We start from the raw sequence: 19,057 nt of genomic DNA, 5'->3' as shown, positions 1-19,057 counted from the left end.
AAGGAAGGGCGGAAAGAAATGACAGGGGGAATGTTAAATACGTTTATGGAGCTCTGAAGTTGGGAGAGAGTTCAGAAATTAGTGAAAATCTGATCTGCCGCAGTAAAGATCAGACTCGGTTTGGTTTTCATCTCTCATCGCTGATTGGAATACTACGTGTTCATGTTCTCGGGACTGCGGATGTAAATTAGCATTGTTGCTATAATCTGGCATATTTACATCTATTGCTGTCATTCACTAATATGCACTGTCCCCATCAAATAAATAATAAGTATAAAGCTTAACCCCTTAGTGAGTCTGCATACGCTGATGTTTGTGATGCTGGTCTTGCTAAGTTGCTAAATAAAACCCTAATGGTCTGATATGTGGTTCCTTCTGGATGCTTGAACATCTGATACACGATCCTCATTCAAAAACTACCAAAAACTGTTTCCAGCAAGGACAGTGTTTTATTTTGTGCGTCCAAGATGCCGTGGTTGTTTCAGAGTTCCTATTTCTGCCTCACAGCAGTCGTGGCCGTAGCAAAGCTCTGGGCAAAGGGAAGTGAAGGGCGCCGCTCGCTCAAGGCAAAGCCCAGTAGGTAACACAACTCACTCAGCAACACACACCAACACACACCAGCATCTGCCTCTACACAAACACAACCTTTGTTGTTCTTTTAAAATGTAATTGTTTTATAGAGCGCTTTAATTGGTATTTTAGCATCGCGGATACTCATTTGTCTGGACACAAAAACACACCAGAGGTGGGTGTCGCTCAGAGAGGTCAAACCGTATATTCAGCAGAGAATCTGTCGGTTATTAAAAGCAGCCGTCACAGGCTTTGAAGTAAATCTACTTGATGCTTCTGTGACTCGCTGCATTGGAAATGTAATTAATTGTAATGTCCAAGCTGTCAAAACAGATGTCCCTGAGATGCATAAGTTAGCAAAAGGCAGGTGGAAATTAGAAAAAGAACAAACTGTCGGGTTGTTTCATACATCCTATCTGTGATGGAATTCATGAGCATAAACATTATGGTAAATCTCAGAAAGTGACTGTATTTGGCCTCAATAACGAAAGGTCAAAGATCGGTGCTCACCTTTATTCCATGTCATTAAAAGTTACAAATCAATCCAGAAACCTGGGCATCATTATTGACTCAGATCTGAATTTGAACAGCCACTTGAAAGCTGTTACTAAATCTGCCTTTTATCAAATGCAGACCATTGCTAGAATCAAGGGTTTTCTGTCTAGAGAAGACACAGAGGAACTTGTTCATGCATTTATTTTCAGTAAGTTAGATTATCGCAATGGTGTTTTTACAGGTCTTAACAAGAAATCAATCAAGCAGCTGCAGTTGATCCAGAATGCTGCTGCCGGAGTCCTAACTAACACCATTAAACTGGACCATATTACACCAGTCCTCGAATCACTACACTGGTTTCCTGTTAAGCAAAAAGTTCAAAATCTGACTCTTGGTCTCCAAAGCACTGAATGGTCTTGGACCAAAATACATCCTGGACTTTTTAGTTCCATATGAAGCATCCAGAGTCCTCAGATCATCAGGGACAGGTTTGCTGTGTGTTCCCAGAACCAGAACCAAGACTAGCGAAGCAGCATTCAGCTATTCTGCTCCTCACCTGTGGACCAAACTTCCTGAACACCTGAGGTCTGCTCAAACTTTTCTTTTAAATCAGGCCTGAAAACCATGTTGTTCACTGCACCTTTCTCTTAGATGCTCAATCTATTTTCTTGACTTTTAATGTAGTTCTATCTTTTATTTGTATGATTTCAATGTTTGACCTTAATGTATACTTTTATATCATCTTTATAATAAATTTTCTGAATGTATTTCTTTGCCATTGTAAAGCACATTGAATTGCCTTGTGTATAAATTGTGCTATACGAATTATTTGCCTTGTTAAATTCTCTTCATGTAACTACAATGATTGTGGCTGGATAGACATTGTTCTAATTTAAATTGTACCTTTTTTGACCAAACACTGACAATCCACGTCATCTTTGTGCATCAGAGAATCATCGTGACACCTGAAGTCCAGATTCAGAACTAACCGGTGCTTTCAGGAACAGAAATAGTTGTGTATTCTGTCAGTGTTGTCGTTTGCGTTGTCGGTCCTCAACGCTGCTGATCGAGGAGGGGAGATAATTATGCTAATGCTAACAGCACTGCTAGCCTTCCTGGGTTCACCGTGTCAGCGTTCCTCACGTGAACCGAGACACGCTGTGAAATGTCAGCCTCCGCCGCGTACATGTGTGTGTACACGTGTGTGTGCTGGCGTGTTTGCAGAGATAAAGCGCAGTCGGTCACAAGTGCGTAAAGACACACACCGACGTGCACGCTCACCCTCACGCACGCACATTTGCATGCTTAAACACACACACGGAGCTGAGATATTAATTAAAGTTCATTGCTTCAGTAATTAGCAGGGCAGGATAATACCAATATGTGACTTATTGCCCCCCCAGGTTCACATCTCCCTCCAACTTTAATTGAATGAGCGACATTAAAAACTTCAGAGGCCATTTTGCAAGGTTGACTAAACAGTCGTAAACAGCAAAGGAAACACTTGAAGCAGAGGGTAGGCTCCTGAAAAACCATTAAAAGTGTCCTCTTCCTTTCGCTCCAGGGAAGACATGATGCAAACCGAGTGGGTTTAAGTTTCCATCTTTGGGAAGAAGAAGAACAGATCTAAACCTTCATCGTTATCTCAGGTTTAACGATCACGTTAAATGCAAGCCGGTAAATCACCTTATGCTGCAGTACGTTCAGTTGGATTTCAGGTTCAGAAAGTATGGCTCATGTGTAACATCTTCTTATGCTCTAAAAATGTTCAGACTTTTCCACAAAAAGAGCATTTATTTACCAGGACAATAACTGCGTGATCATCAGAAGAGACCAAGGAAAAGGAATCTGGAGTCCTGGAACTGATGGACTGGCCAAGTCAAACTCCAAATTAGAATCCTATTTTAGAGATCTGGGATTAATTGAATTCAAAAATAGATGAGCACAAAAGTTTCATCCAAAACAAGTCTCTGGGAACAACTAGAAACTATTTGAAACTCAATCACAAAAGAGACTGTTTAAAAGTAGATAAAAACAATGGCAGCAAGAATGCAAAAAGGAGGTCATAGAAAATATTAAGATTTTGGGTTAACATATGTGAATAAGGACTGTTATTTGCCCAATAAATAATATAACTTTTCGTTTGAAACAGGTTTTCGACAGATTTCTAAAATATTTGTGTTTCCTTGTTTTTATGACAGTTGGTCTAGTAAATTTGTCAAGCACTGTATGTGAGTAATTACTGATCCTTAAATGGATTTTTTTACATTTTCTCCGGCTGATAACCTGCCGCCGTCACCCTTCCTCTCTCTCAGCATCAAGCCAATCAATCATCAACTGCTTTGTCGCTCTCACATCTTAAACACACACATACATCCACGTGCACACAGTCACCGCACAGTGTTGGTGCCTTTGTGCTGCTTTGACCTTGAGGTCTGCAGGCGGCCAGCTGTGATAATCTCTGCCTGCCTTCATTACTGCTACAGACAATCGTCCATTTGAACACACACAGGTGAGAGCAGCAACATCAGACCTGCTTCGTCTGCTCCTATTGACTGAATCAGCCTCATCAGATAGTCGGCAGCGCTGCTGTTATTGGCTGTCCTCCGCTAACCGGCTAGACGGACACAGCCTCCAGGAATGTCAAACCTCCAACCTGCATTCTGATGTGGTCACCCGCCGCCGCGCTACACCGCCACCCACCGAGCGCAGTGTGCGTGCGTGTGTGTGTGTGTGTGTGTGTGTGAGAGAGTGTGAGCATGAGTGACAGGCCCTGGGCGTCACGGCAACCAGACAGGTACAGAAGCAGAGCAGGAAACTTTGTGCAGCACATCATTAGCTGATCAGTGTTTGGTGCAAAGTGACCCCAGAAATCTGAAAACGCAAATATAAAATACTCTCAGATTGTATTCATGCAACTGGTGGACAAACAGGAATGCACAGTGTGTGTGTGTGTGTTAATTTGTCTGTGTTTTAATGCGTATGTTAATGTGTGGGTGTGTTGGTGTGTGTGTATTATTTTGTGTGTGTTAATGTGTGTGTGAGTGTTTGTGTGTGACAGAGGTCTAGTGTGTTGTATGTGTGTTTGTGTATATTAATGTGTGTGTTGACGTGTGAGTGACAGAGCCCTGGCATGTGTTAGTGTATATTAATGTGTGTGTTTGTGTGTATTAATGTGCGTAATAATGTATTAGTGTGACAGAGGCCTGGCATGTGATCTCCTGCAGCTCCACCGTCTCTTTCATTCTCTCTCTGTCGCCTTTCATCCCTCATTCCCTCTGTGCCTCGACCTGAGGTTGTTGAGAAACTTTTCAATGATTGGCTCTTTCATCTTTTAATTGTACGTGTGTGTCCGCGTGCACGTGTCAGCCTCGGCCAATTGTCTTTGCCTTCGCATTTGTTTAAAAACCGACAAAGAGAAAATGTTTCCGCAAGTTGAACAAACCGTGAACTGAACCCTGGGAGTGATTATTAGAACTGAAAAGGAAGATGCAGCAGTGTGATGCCCTAAACGCACAGAGAGCGGCATGAAGCTAAAGCTGCATAATCAACGCGCAGTAAAGCTTCAATACTGTTAACAATATGGAATGAATTCATTCTACAGTCACACAATGATTCTATGTGACGAGTGTAAAAGTCACACTGGTGGAAAGTCGGTTCACAATCTCTGCTGATAATTGATGAAAATTGCTTTGAAATTCATCTTTCGGAAGCAGAAACCTCTGAGCTCTTGGTGCACTTTGTGACATCCAGCAGTCCAAAAGGAAAAATGACAGCAAACACAGAGACACGGTTTAAAGCTACAGAGACGTCAGCTCAGACATTAAAAACTCTGTCAAAGTGCTAAACACAGAATGATTACCTAGAGCTTAATCTGTGTTGTGCGTTTACTATGATGTGCAAAAGTGAACTTGCACCGCCAAAGTAACTTTCAGTGATGTCGGAGGTCGGAGACGTAGATACATTTTGACTTCCTGAGGAGGGATTTGATCTATTTTTACTCGGGCTGGGACTTTAACGTGTTCATTTTGATGAATTAATTACAGAAAAAATAACGTGTTTAAAAAAATAATACAATTAATCGCGCCTTTCTCAGTTCCCTAATTTCTGGTACTGATGCACACTCCAGCCCAGTAGGTGGCAGTAATGAACCTAAAGTCTGTCTGCCAGCTGTGAAGAAGATGCACAGGACTCACTGAGTGATGTCAAAGCACAAGAAAGTTTGGTGAACAGTGAAGGAAGACGAAACCACATTGAGCTTGTCACAAAAAGTCTTCAATTGGTGAATAAAATCGCTATAATTGCACTTTGAGTTTGCAGTAATCTGTGAATGTAGTAGACAGATGAAAAATGCAGATAAATATATAAATGAAACAAACATTTTTGTTTTATAAGTTCATGTATATGTCTATTCATCGATTCAAACGTCAAACAAAATTTATTTGATTAAAAAATTTTGCTTATTGTGTCAAATATCGCTATTTGACAAAAATGCGATTAATCGCGATTTATTACAAAGCCTGTAATTTTCTACATTTTTTAAATTGCATCCCACCACTAATTTTTACTCTAATTATTATACAAACCTAAAAATTTTTCAAACCTAAGTGGAGGGAAATTTTTTAACTAACCTGATTTGTGTTAACTAGTAAATTTTAACTTGTTTGCTGCTACATTATTTCCATCTCACTGCTGCTTTTGGACAAACAATCATTGATTTTCTGCTTCACAAGGTCTGGATGCTTTTCAGCTCAAATCGATCCGACTCTTAGATGGAAGAGCGATGGAACTACAGATGCTGAGGGTGTCACTGAGTATATGTTCTCATTAAAAAGGAATGGATTGTAGTTTGATTCCATTTATCAGCAGCTTGGAAATCATTCTGATGAATCTTTACATAATTTGTTCTAATATTTATGAGCCATTTGAAACTTGGTCTGAAACGCTCCTACACCCCCTTTAAAAACTCAATCAATTTAAGAGGAAAATAAGCCTGTTCACAATTCATAGCCACATAAAAAGAGTTCACATTATGAGAAATAATTTCAAAAAGACATAAAAGACAAGGTAATGACCTAGACGGTTAGAATTGGAGAATCAGGGGGAAAAAAAATTAGCAGGAAGTGTGGTGAGCTCAGTGCCACTGATGGGACTTTCTTGTGACTTTGGACTAAAGTGATTTCAATCACAGTCTCAAGTTTGAGCGAGAAACCTCTTTATCTCCTCAGCCATAAAAGAAAAACAAATTATTACATTCAAACTTTCTCACCCGCAGCTACGCTCGAGAATCTTCCAAAGCACGTCTGTGTACCGTCGGAGCAGCATTTAAAACGCAGAAATGAATTTACCATAAACAAAAACATGTAAAAAATGGAGGATGCGTGAACCGAGCCGGTTCAGAGGATGTATTTAGACACAAAACGCCAATCTTTTCTCAATGCCCCCGACAGCATCCTTGGAGAGATTTAATTTTCCCTCAAGTGCCTGCCTCCCATCTCTTAGAAAAGTATGTTGTCGCTTCTCCACAAGGTTTCCACTCGGAGGATGCGTCTCTCTTCAGTCTGAGTTCAAGTGTCTCATCTTCTGTGTCTCAAGGTCAGCGTTTGTATGCACTCTTAAGGGTCTTGATTCAAACAAATGAGACAAGAAAATTAATCGGAGGCAATGCATGAAGTGTGTGTGTGTGTGTGTGTGTGTGTGTGTGTGTGTGTGTGTGTGTGTGTGTGTGTGTGTGTGTGGAGGCATGAATGCAAACGACTGTGTGTCCAACTGGAGTCGGTGGAGGGAAGCTCAGCTGCTCGGGTCCTCGGCCCGATGGGAGCAAACGGCGGATGAAAGGGAAAGATAAAAGACGGGGAGAGAAAAGGTGAAAGAGGGAGACGATCACTGAGCAGAACCCGGCATTGTTCTCTGGATCACAGTCAGAAGGTTGTGTGTGTTTGTAGGTAGAAATATGTGGATGTTTGAGGCGCTGCGGCTCTATTGTCTCTGCAGGACTTCAATGCCATCGGACCTCCTTCCACTCGAAAGACCTCAGACAACCTCCCTCCAAAAACCACAATTATTTTTTTAATTCATAATTTCATTCAATTCAGAACTGTGCAAATAACTGTTCCTTCCTGAGAACAAACCGGTGGTCAGAAGCAACACTGGAAACTGTGAGCAAGGAAATTTTAAAATCTGCTCATAGCACCATAAGGGTCATTCCAGAATTGGAGGACATTTGGGCTTCAAAATTTTTGAAAAATAACCTTTTCTTTTACAATTTTCTGCTACATATTCATCAATAATAGGTAATAAACTATCAAAAACTTGGCTGGGCCAGGTTACACACCAATGGCACCATTTTTATTCCATGTTTAATTTGTTGTTTGCTAACCCTACTCTAATCACAGTAACAGGGTTGCTAATCCATGCTAATGTTAGCTTTTTCTCAGGAGTAGAAGCTAGATATTTAGCTAACTGTTACTGCTGACCAAGAGACAGTAAAGAAACAAGAAAAGCACTTACAGAGTGCAGTACTATGCCAAGGCTGCTCAGTCGTATCATTACCAACAGATAAGTCCCGATAAGTCCACAGCGGTCGATTTGTAGTAGGATCGCAAGCAGGGAGCTGACGTAGTGTTCACTTGTTGCCATAGTTGTTGAAATATTTAACAAGTCCATGGATCCAGACTATAAGCTGCATCACTGCCAAAATCTAATCAATTGGTCCTTGTATCATTTCTGACCTTCCCTGAAAATTTCATCCAATTCCGTTAGTATATTTTTGAGTAATGTTGCTAACAGACAGACAGACAAACACAAACGTACGCCGTTCCTTGGTGGAGCAAAAAGTAAAAAGAATTTGTCTTGTTCTGATAATATGAGGTACACTAAGACATCAATTCAGACTGACAATGTTATAAAAATATGAAAAATAGAAGAGAGGACATAGCTTTGCTCTATCCATTCTTTTGGAAAATTGTTTGATGTTAATTTTTAAAATCATGCGATTCACTGTTTTCTTCTTCTTTTACCAGCTAAAAAGGTTACACGAACAGGGTTGAGTGCATGACAATTATTATTTACAATATTATGTTGAGCAAAAATTTTTTCCCACAATTACAAAAGACATCAATCAAAAAATTTGTGCAGCTGTTGCAGTAATTAACTGTATGTAGATCAATTATCAACACTTAGAAATACTATACACTGGTGAAATAACATTAAGTCAACACTTGCTGAGAAAACCTTAATTATACACAAAATCTCTCATTTAGCAAACTAATTTATGTAAAATTACAGAACCAACACTTCTCTTTCTGTTGTCACTATGTCTAATTTAGGAAATAGGTTTACAGCATGAAAATGAATTTAACAGTTATTGAATAAAAGGAAATATTTGTGAAATTGTGACCTTTTTATGTGAAAAACACTCAGTTTTCTTTAAAAAATGGATACTGAATGTTTATTCATAGTGCCAGGTTTTAAATGTTACGTTACATTAGACGTAAAATCAGTTAATTCTTGCAACTGTATTATTATTTTTCTGCATTACAAAGCATATGAAAGCAGTCGAAAGTAAAACAAAAAACCTGGTAAATCAGTTTTGTTTCATTTTTGCAGTGCACGTCTGATGTTGAGCTCAGAAGAGGCTTCACATAAAACATTAAATCCATTTAAGATGCATTCAGAAAGACTGTTGCTGCACAGAAGATGCATATAAAGCAGGATATTGAGCAACAGCACACGCGCAGATTAATAATTCCACTTGTTGTCAATGCTCATGTCACATGTAAATAAACACAAAAGCACTGAACGTCCCTCGTGGTCGGGATAAAAAGCTCCTTTGTGAAATAAAGGTGAAATGGAAATGAGGCAGCAATTAGCACTCACTGTAAATCCAGCACGATTGTGTGAGTTTTATTTTCACACTGAGAATAATCAAATATTTGTGTTTGGTAAAGTACAGCTTTAAATTCTAAACGATGGAAATAAAACAGAGGAGACAGAAAACAGTTGAGCTGCGGATCCAAAGTTCTTCATGACTTAATGTCAGTTCATTTAATCATCCTTAATCACAGGAAACATTCGATAAACAGAGAGCATGATGGAACAATTCTATCTATCTATCAGCCCAAAATTATTATTCATACCTCTGTCAATTACAAGAAATGTCTTAAATTTTTTCAGTTTCACTTCAGATTTGATATAAATATTACACACATGAAAGTCTTAAGCCATAACCAATTTATTTAAGATAGAAAGCGTAAAGAAACATCAAAAATCCCACTGTTCAAAATTACTCATACCTTGTCTCAATAATCAATTGCATTTTGGACTACTCCTTCAAATGTTTCAAGATCCTTGAGGTTTGAGGGTTTCCTTGCTGTCGCCCGTTTCTTGAGCTCCATCCGTATGTTCTCGATGAGATTTAAATCAGGACTCTGACTCAACCATTTTGTAACATTAATATCATTGTCAAAGTTTGATTTGACACCTTTAACAGTGTTGCTTCACATAACATGATTGGTCATGGTTCCAGACTGCCCTCATGTCCTGTTTATGGTAAATCTGAGGTGAAATACTGATGTGTAACTGAAAAAAATAGAAATTCCTTGCATTTGACAGGGGTATGAATAAGTTTGGGCATAAATGTCTCCCTCCATCCATCCATCCATCCATCCATCCATCCATCCATCCATCACAGCAGAGCTTCAGAGGAGTTATGCAACAATCGGCGTTGGTTTGTCTGTCTGTCCGCAACATTACTCAGGAATGGACTTGGATGAAACTTTCAGAGAAGATCAGAAATGACACAAGGACCAAGTGATTTGACAAAACTAAGAATCCTCAGATGCTACGATGCTATGTCAATTTTGCTATATAGATGCGAAATGTGGACAATATCAAACAATATGCAGAAAAGACTCCAGGCAACTGAAGTGTGGTTCCTACGAAGAACGCTAGAGACATCGTGGGTAGAAAGAGGAACCATTAAAGAGGTGCTTACGAGAGCGAACACGAAAAGAACAATGCTGGCAACCAGCAAATCGAGAAAAACTAAATTCCTAGGACATGTGATGAGGAGGAATACTATAGAGCATCTTGCGATAACGGACAAAACAGAAGGGAAGAAAGCAAAAGGACACCAGCGAATGACATATATTGACAACATCAAAGATCAGACAAATACATCGAATGCCAACACTGTGCTAAATGCAACGTGTCTTGGTATCTCCTTGATTAAAAGAGATTCTATTGGACTTAAAAGGTTCTAAGTGGATGTAGGAGGCAGCTCTGGTATTTTCACGGAGGGTTAAAGGTGTGGACACACGGAGGACGAGATTGTTTGGAAGATGTGACTCCTGATCTGCAGAAAACTTCCAAAAACATGGGGTCACCCAGACAATTTCATGTTTTCCATGAAAACTCACACTTTTATTCATGTGCTAACATAATTTCACAAGAGGTTTCTAATCATCGATTAGCCTTCCAACACAATTAGCTAACACAATGTAGCATTAGAACACAGGAGTGATGGTTGCTGGGAATGTTCCTCTGTACCCCTATGTAGACAATCCATTACAAATCAGCTGTTTCAGGCTAGAATAGTCATTTACCATATTAACAATGTCTAGACTGTATTTTTGATTCATTTAATAAGGACATTTCTATGTGACCCCAAACTTTTGAATGGTAGTGTATAGTTAATATCTTATATTTGGGTAAAATGGATTTTAAATATTTTCAGTCTGTCCCTTTTCATTGCTTCTTTCCACAGTTGCCAAGCAGAGGATTGGATTTATGCTCACAGAAGCTATGAAAAAAAGACATTTCTGAAATAACATGCTATTATAAAAGACGCTATTCTTTAGCCACGTCGATTTTCAGTTCAAAATAGGTGTTTGCATTGTTCACCCACAGTGGAGGCTAGTTAGTCCCACTGACTGTGCTCATTTAATAACCTGATCCGTAAAATGTTTTTTATCTGCACACAGTTTGATTTGGCCATTATTCTGTGTACAAAGCAGAATAAATGGAGCAGTACTGCGTCAGCGATCAACTGCTGGTACTGTATATATGCATCTACAGAAAGAAGCAGAAAGGAATTAAATGATTTCTGACGTGGCTTCGCTCTCTCACGTGGACCTGAGTGTAAAATCAGCTGTGACACTGAGTATTACTGATGTGTTTCCCACATGTGCCGACTCCAGATGGCCTCAAAGACACGACATCACACGCACAAAGTGATGACCCACCCAGGAGACCGAAAACAAAGAATAAAAGAAGACAGCAGAATCACAGACGGATGCTGGTGAAGCCTCCACACAGAAAAAATTAGCTCCCTGACAGTAAGAGGGAGAACTGAAAGACCTCTGACAGCATCAAACACACAGCAGAAAAACTACATCAAATGTTGCTTGATTAAATCCCACCTGAGGAGGGCCTGACAGTAAATTTGTTTTTTTGGTCAATGCAACTGCAGACTGTATGTGAATATACCATATATGCACTGTAAAGGTCAAGCTCCTCTACTACGACGTGATGAACGCAACCATCACAGCTTCCTCTAAACAACATATATATCCTGTCTTCAATAAAAACCAATGGCGTGTTATCGCTTTAAAAAAATTATACCATTTATATGATGAAAACAGAAAGAAACTGGTCCTTCAACAACATCTTTGACAGGCTTCCTGTTGGAAAAATCACCCAAACCGAAGGTTGAAATCGCGATATTCTATCAGAATCACTTTATTCTTCAAGCCTTTATTCTTCAAGCCTTTTCCTGTAACGAGACAGGTAAAAATGCCTGCAAAACCGTTCCCCAGGTATTTAATAATCAGCAGTTCATCCTGGAGTGTGCAGCAAAGTAAAACGATATTTACAATAGTTAATTTATTGTCAATGTACTGCAGCTCTGGAAAAAAGAGACACAACTACTGCTGCCGTAAATTTTAAATTCCAGCTACTAATAAGTAGCTCTCCGCACACATTTGTATATAAATCACTGTCATTAGGAAACGTAACTGCTGACGTAGTGTTCTCTTGTCGTCATAGTTACAGTGACGCTGTGCCGCTATCTCCCAACGATACAGAAATCTTTAACAAATTCGTGGATCAAGACTATAAGCCGCATCACTGCCAAAATTGAATCATTTGGTCCTTGTGTCATTTCTGACCTTCCCTGAAATTTTTATCTAAATCTATTAGTCTGTTTCTGAGTAATGTTGCTAACAGACAGACAGACCAACCAACACTGTTTGTCACATAACTCCCTGGCGGAGCAATCATAACAATAAACCTTTATAAACAGGAGGCAGAACAGAATCCAACTAGTACCCAAACCAAATACATAATATACATACATATATATATATATATATATATATATATATATATATATATATATATATATATATATATATATATATATATAAAATAGTGAATGTGCAGGCAGCTCAAGTCATTTATTTTTATTCTATATGATGCTCCTTTAGTGTTCATCGACTGATCACTTAACAGCAATAATCAAAAGGTCATATTCTCATAATTAGCAGATGCTGCTAAAAAAATCAGATATTTAACTGTAATTATGAGACACACAAGTGAAGACTGCATAAGAGTAGTGCACCAGCAGTAGGAGGAAAGTTAAAAATCAAACCCTGCAGTGAACTCACCTGACTTCTACCTCTTACCTGGTCTGGGAGGAAAAAAGAGGACGAGTTGTTCTTTGTTCTGACCTTTCTGAGCTAATCGCCCATTCTGCCTCTCTGTTCTCTACTTGGACCATCCCTCCATCATTCCTTCTAATTTCTCTCAATTATCGTCTCCTTCCGCTGCCTCTCTCGTGCGTTTGTGTGTCCGTCTGTGTGCGACCTTCCTGAACTGTATGGCCATTTATGGAGATTAGATAAAGTTGCCTCTTGCCTGACTCATTGGCATGCATTAAGCCGACAATAACACAGACGCACGCACACAAACAGACTTGCACAAGAAGACCATCTTAAATCGAGGATATAGGAGGAAATTAAAGGTAAAAGCGCTCTTGGTTTTTTTCTTCTTTTGTGAGACATCATCTGTTTTTCAAAAAGCCATGTTCGCCGTCCGTTGCCCCTCGCTCTAATGGATTTTTGATTTTTCCAGAGCATGCAACACAATTAGCTCGTCTTCCTTTTTCATTAATGACACATTTACTCTTTTCTTTTCCCTCGCTGTTGTTTATTCTTGCACTAAATTGCAGAGCGAAGGGGTCTTAAAAGTGCACGTATGTGTGTAGGTGTGTGGCAGCGTTAGTCATTTGAATAGACTCTGGGCTCATTATGGTTGCTTAGTGTTGTTTTTCATCAACCTACAAATTTATCTGTGCTTATGTGAAATAAAAACTAGCTCAATTCTAATAAAAAGCAAAAAAAAAGGGCGCAAAAATCGATGTAAAAATGCAATTTTAAAGTAACAGTTACAACCAAGACACTGTACTTACACTATTTTTTTTGCATTTATTCCCTTTTCCCTTTTGTGAATTAATGTATTTCTGATCATAAAGGGGCTTTGTTGGCTCTAAACTGGAATATGAGTGGAAAAACCAGGGCTGCTGACTTGTCCAACTACACAAATAAACAGAAAAGACGGCGAGGTGCAGTTTGTATATCACACCGACAGTATATAAAACACTCGGATACGACACTAAGGAACGAAGCCAATTAAAAGTCCCAAGGACCCAACAACCTGTTCTCACCCTGCAGTGGCACAACTGACATCTACACACAAAACCAGACCTTCGTCAGAAACATGAGCAGCACCAGAAACATGAAAATATGATCTGTTGACACAGAAATATGAAACAGGTGCTTGACCTTTGAGTCAGCCGCTCAAAGCCTCTTCTGTCTTTGCAGTGAGGAGATACGGAGAAAGTGAAAGGAAGCTTTGCTGCACGTTTAAAATGCTGGTTGATCGGTTCATTAAAATGTGTTTACTGTGTGACCTCAGTGATTCAGCAGGTTCAACTCGACAAAGTTAATGTACATGAAGCAACTCAGTATCACACTGGTGGTGGTAAACATTCACACTGACTAGTGCGAGGATTGGTTGTACCTGCAGCGTCGGGCAGCGTAACAAAGAATTACACAAGTTTCATGTCCTGTCAGTAGCACTGGACCTAAATATCCCAATATTCAGCCGTTGTGGTGGTGGTATTAGATATTAATTTTGAGATACGAATACTAGGAGCTCCCACCCACCCCCGAGTTGGACAGCTGTAGTTTTTACCATCACCATTTACTTTGCCATCAGAAAAGTCTGACTTACACTTGGGAGCCATAATGAAGGGCAAAAAGTCAGCGAATGTAGCACCATCCAAGGTGGTGTACAATCGGAGAATGTAAATAAAGCCATCTTATAGCGTCGGGTGACGACGTATTCGTCCGCTCTGCTTGCCAACTAGTTCCACGTAACCAGTTCCGATGAAACGCTGTAAGTCGAGGACGTGGTAAACCAAGGACCCCCTGTATTGTACTTTGATCCTTTTTTAAATGTATGGCTCTAATACAAAGGCGTGAGAGAAACGTCTTTTCAGTTTCTCCACATGTCCTCGATATATAGAGAAATTGACAATAAAAATCTTCTGTTCTGTTTTTCTATTATATGGTGCAAATTACATTTCTGAGTTCTCTCCACTTCTAGTCATGGTTGTTCTGTTTCCATAAAGCTGCAGGACTTTAGATTGCAGGGAAAATGAGCCTTCATTGAGTAAAAAACAGCGTTTGGGGTTCAGAGGGTTAAAGATGAGAGATTTCCTCCAATCAATTAATTCAAACTTGAGGTTTTGAATGCATGAGTTGAATTGGAGCTTTGAATATTTTAATATTTTGATACAAAGCAGTAAAGCTAAGCGATTGTGTGAGATGCAAAGCTATTTTAATTTTCTAAGACCTCATTTATTTATGAGGTCATTATCCCAGAATATTACTGTTAATGTAACTTGTGCTCTAACAACAGTTTCAACAATGAAGCCACCCAATAGATGCTTTCTTTATTGTGTTCGCACTTCTCCAAGGTTGAAAAAATAACTTTATCAAGCAGCTTTTCTGAATTGTGTCAAGTCTTTCCACCTGCTTCACACTTGGCTCTTCAACACAAAGCCTCACTTGGCCTTCACATTTAAGAGTTTGCCTCCGTGTGCCGCTTTATCATTCATCCCACCCTCCAACCAACACTCACTCCTGCAGCTTTTTGTTCCTGCTGCCTTCATTCCTTGTTTCATTTTCACTTCTTGTCTTTCACCATCCTTCACGCTGCCTCCTTTTCACTAGCAGGTGCACCTCTGCCATTCTGCAGCACAGAAGCCTTCAGAGAGGTTCCCACCAAGAAACAGACACCAAAATGAAATCAAGCGGCGCCTCCCTCCAGCTCCATGTCACTGCTTCCTCGCCAACAGTGCGCGGCCATACTAACGGACTTCTGGCACAGGACAGCAGAGCGCCAGACACGAAATCCCTCTCAAGGAGCAGATGCTTGCTTCCTCTTGACATATGCCCCCGAGATGGAGGGAAGGCAGGAGAGGAAACCAGGACACAGCCAGAGAAATGGATCAGAGAAGAAAAAAAACATAATGCTGTAAATTCTACAACTGCAATACGAAGACAATCTAGATGAAGAGTGCAGGTCCTCCTCTAAAGACAAACAAACCTGAAAGAAGAGAAACGATGGAGGATGATTTGCACCATTTCTACCAAACAAACAGCGTTGACTGCATTCCCTCCACAGGCCGACTAATTAGAACATAAGTGATGGTCCATGAAAACATGGAAAAAAAAATCACAGGTCACACAAGGCCTTTGGAGCCTTGCAGCTTTGGCAGAAACGAACTAAAACAATAGACATCAACAGTGTCTTCAAATCCACATGTTTACCAGAGATGAGCTATGAATGTGTGAGGAATGTACATGAACTGCGGGGTGAAGATGTGCATTCACAGCTGGAATATTTCATCAGCGGCTCCTGTCAGCACTTCCACACTACGGTGGACTTGAAGGTTCAGTGCTGACTGAGTGTCTAAAGGCCTCTACACACTGTGCGATTTTAACAATCTTATAAGTTCACAACCTGCTACACTGTACGACACGAATCTAATAATCTTTGGGCACAACATGAAGTTTGCTCTGTGCAGACTGTATGATGAAAACGCAGCTGAATCACAGCCTATGATGTACGTGAGTCGACGTAAATGCGCAAGAATAAAATGTCACGAGCGTGCGTCGTCCATTCATGAAAAATCAACAACCGAAGCACAAACGGAGCACCTACAATCATAGGGAAACTAGCCAAACATGAACAGAGGTGTTCAGTAATTTAGGTCAGCCATTTAAACCAAGTTTGGTTTTCTCCTCCTCTTTATTCTCAGCTCCTCTTCGTTTCCTAATTGCCCACCTCAACTCCGATTTGTTTTCCCTCTTGTCAAATTTGTCCATTTGTGCCTCACTTAAAAAGCACCAAATGTTGTACATTTATCACTGCACAGCGACTTCCACACAAACACAACCCACAAGGTGAAATCTTTTCATTAAAGAAAACAAACACCACATGCACATTTAGAGCTCACTATAAACAGCAAGTCTTTCATTAATAGCACAAGAATTTAATTAACATCTATTGATAAGCGGTGCCTGTCTTAAGGACATGTTTGTTTGTGAATATGGATCCGTGTGTCTGTGTATCTTAAGGACATCCTCATCATTATACAGTTATCTTCTTGATTTGTGAAGCATGAAGAGGAGACGCTCACACACACTCTGCTGTAAACACGGCGTGTTGACGGATTAGATGGGAGGTTTTAATCATCTTAATTAAGCCTAATTGTTATTTGTTGAATATGTGGCATTTATGAAGTTCACTGGGATATGAAAGCAGACTGAACGCTAATTAAAATACAAGAATCTGTTAAGAAGACGGAGATGTAGAGAGAAAAACTAGCGAGTAATAACATAAAGCGGCACCGACTTAAGGTGGGTTGTGTTGTGTTTAATGATCAGTTCGGAACGGAACGTCTCGGCTTCACAGGTAGATACCTGGAGAGAGTGTGTGTGTGCGTGTGTGTTTCTAAGATGATTGTGTGAGTCTTCTGGTAGACTAATTACACACTATCATCTCTGGAAGACGATCCAGGAGAACACACACACCCAGCTCCTGCCAACAGACAAACCCAGGACTCCCTCCGAGACACCTGAGGACACACACACACACACACACACACACACACACACACACACACACACACACACACACACACACACACACACACACACACCTGAGGACACAATAACTCACCATACATATACCTGAAGATGCAAAAACTCACTACAGACACACACAGTAACTTACTACACACACACACACACACACACACACCTGAAAACACACCAACTCACCACACACACACACACACACCTGAAGACACAATAACTCACAACACACACCTGAGGGCGCAATAATTCCCCACACACACACCTGAGGACACAATAACTCACTACACACACACACACACACAATAACTCACCACACACACTTGTGAACACAATACCTCGCCACACACACAAACTTTAGGACACAACAACTCACCACACAATAATTCACCACACCCACACACACACACACACGCACACACACACCTGAGGATGCAATAATTCACTACAAACACACACACTTGAGGACACAAAAACTCAGCACACACACTTGAAGACACTTGTGTGCCAGCACATTTTTACAGGATCCAGCAGCTGGTTGTAGTACTGAGAGTCTTCCTGGGCTGACATGGCACAGGATGGAGAATTTAGAACTTCCAGCCCCATCTATGGATCCACAGTGAAGGTGTGGATGATAGAGAATCTATCTGAGAAGATGTGGACAGCTTCCAAACCCCTCTCCTCCCTCTCCCCACTACCACTAGAATCACTTCTTCCACTTCTCACCAGAGTACAACACCATGAATGTATTCCAGCAGAGACTAAAATGCGTTTGCTCTTTCCTCAGACTTCAAGTTTGGCAGTTCAGAACAGCTTTAAATCACTTTTGATGTCTGCTGTAGCTCATGCAAACCCTTCATTCATGCCTTTTCTGTCATGAATCAAATAAAAGATGTGATGCAAAATCCTGTTTCCAACCCCAGGTGTAAAATGCAGCTTGAAAATGAAAACAATCTCCTTAAAAGTCGAGTTAAATCTCACTGGTTCTCGTGCTAAAATGTGTCTGATCAAACACAGTTCTAGAAGGTTTAAGTCAAAGATGCAGGACAGATGTGGACTAAAACAAAGCAGTGGGCAGATGTGAGTAAACCCACATGACAGACTATGTGTGTGTGTGTCCGTCTGCGAGTGAATCATCTCAAGTAGTACGACACGTCTTCATACATTATTAACACAAACACATATTTAGCAGGTTGCCACCTTTCCCAGGTGGTGCACTCGCTTACAACAGACCGTTAGCACACTTAGCACCTTGGAAAACCTGCCGACCCTGAAGAAACCACAGACACATAGAAGAGGAGGGAGATGAAGAGGGAGGAGGAAGATGAAGAGGGAGGAGGACACACCTGTTATTAGCTTTTGTCCAGACGCTCCGTCAGATGGAAGATGAGGACGGACGGCGATAAGAACATCCTGGAGATCCTGGGAGACAAACGCAGAGATTGTCAAGCATTAATAATGGATGACAGATCCTCAGAGACCATGTTCAGACATTAATAATGGATAAGACTCAGCTGGAGGGGGCAAAGGAGCACCTCAGCAGGAGTTACCTGAGGAAAGACAAGAAAGTGTCGGGATGGTGCTTGAGGATGGGTTTGGTAAACTTTTATTTATTTTCAGAAGTGGTGGAACATAATTAAAGCAAAATATCTAATTAATTAGAGGCTTTGTAATTAATTGCGATTAATTGCATTTTTGCCAAATAGCAATATTTGACACAATAAGCAAAGTTTTTCATTTCAAATAAAGTTTGGTTGACGACTGAA

The 19,057-nt window shown here is 40.3% G+C and overlaps 1 long non-coding RNA gene across 1 annotated transcript in view; it reads right to left on the bottom strand.

Annotated features, from left to right (window-relative positions):
• The window catches only part of LOC129348326 (uncharacterized), a 143,275-nt gene that overhangs the window by 76,497 nt on the left and 47,721 nt on the right, over positions 1-19,057 (bottom strand). Inside the window, exon 2 of the long non-coding RNA XR_008600850.1 lies at positions 18,638-18,713. This is a non-coding gene — a long non-coding RNA (uncharacterized LOC129348326). The remainder of the gene's footprint in view (positions 1-18,637; positions 18,714-19,057) is intronic.

The sequence above is a fragment of the Amphiprion ocellaris genome, chromosome 24 (genome assembly GCF_022539595.1).
Source record: "Amphiprion ocellaris isolate individual 3 ecotype Okinawa chromosome 24, ASM2253959v1, whole genome shotgun sequence".
In the NCBI taxonomy this organism is placed as follows: Eukaryota; Metazoa; Chordata; class Actinopteri; family Pomacentridae; genus Amphiprion; species Amphiprion ocellaris.
This window is presented reverse-complemented; position numbering and strand designations above follow the sequence as displayed.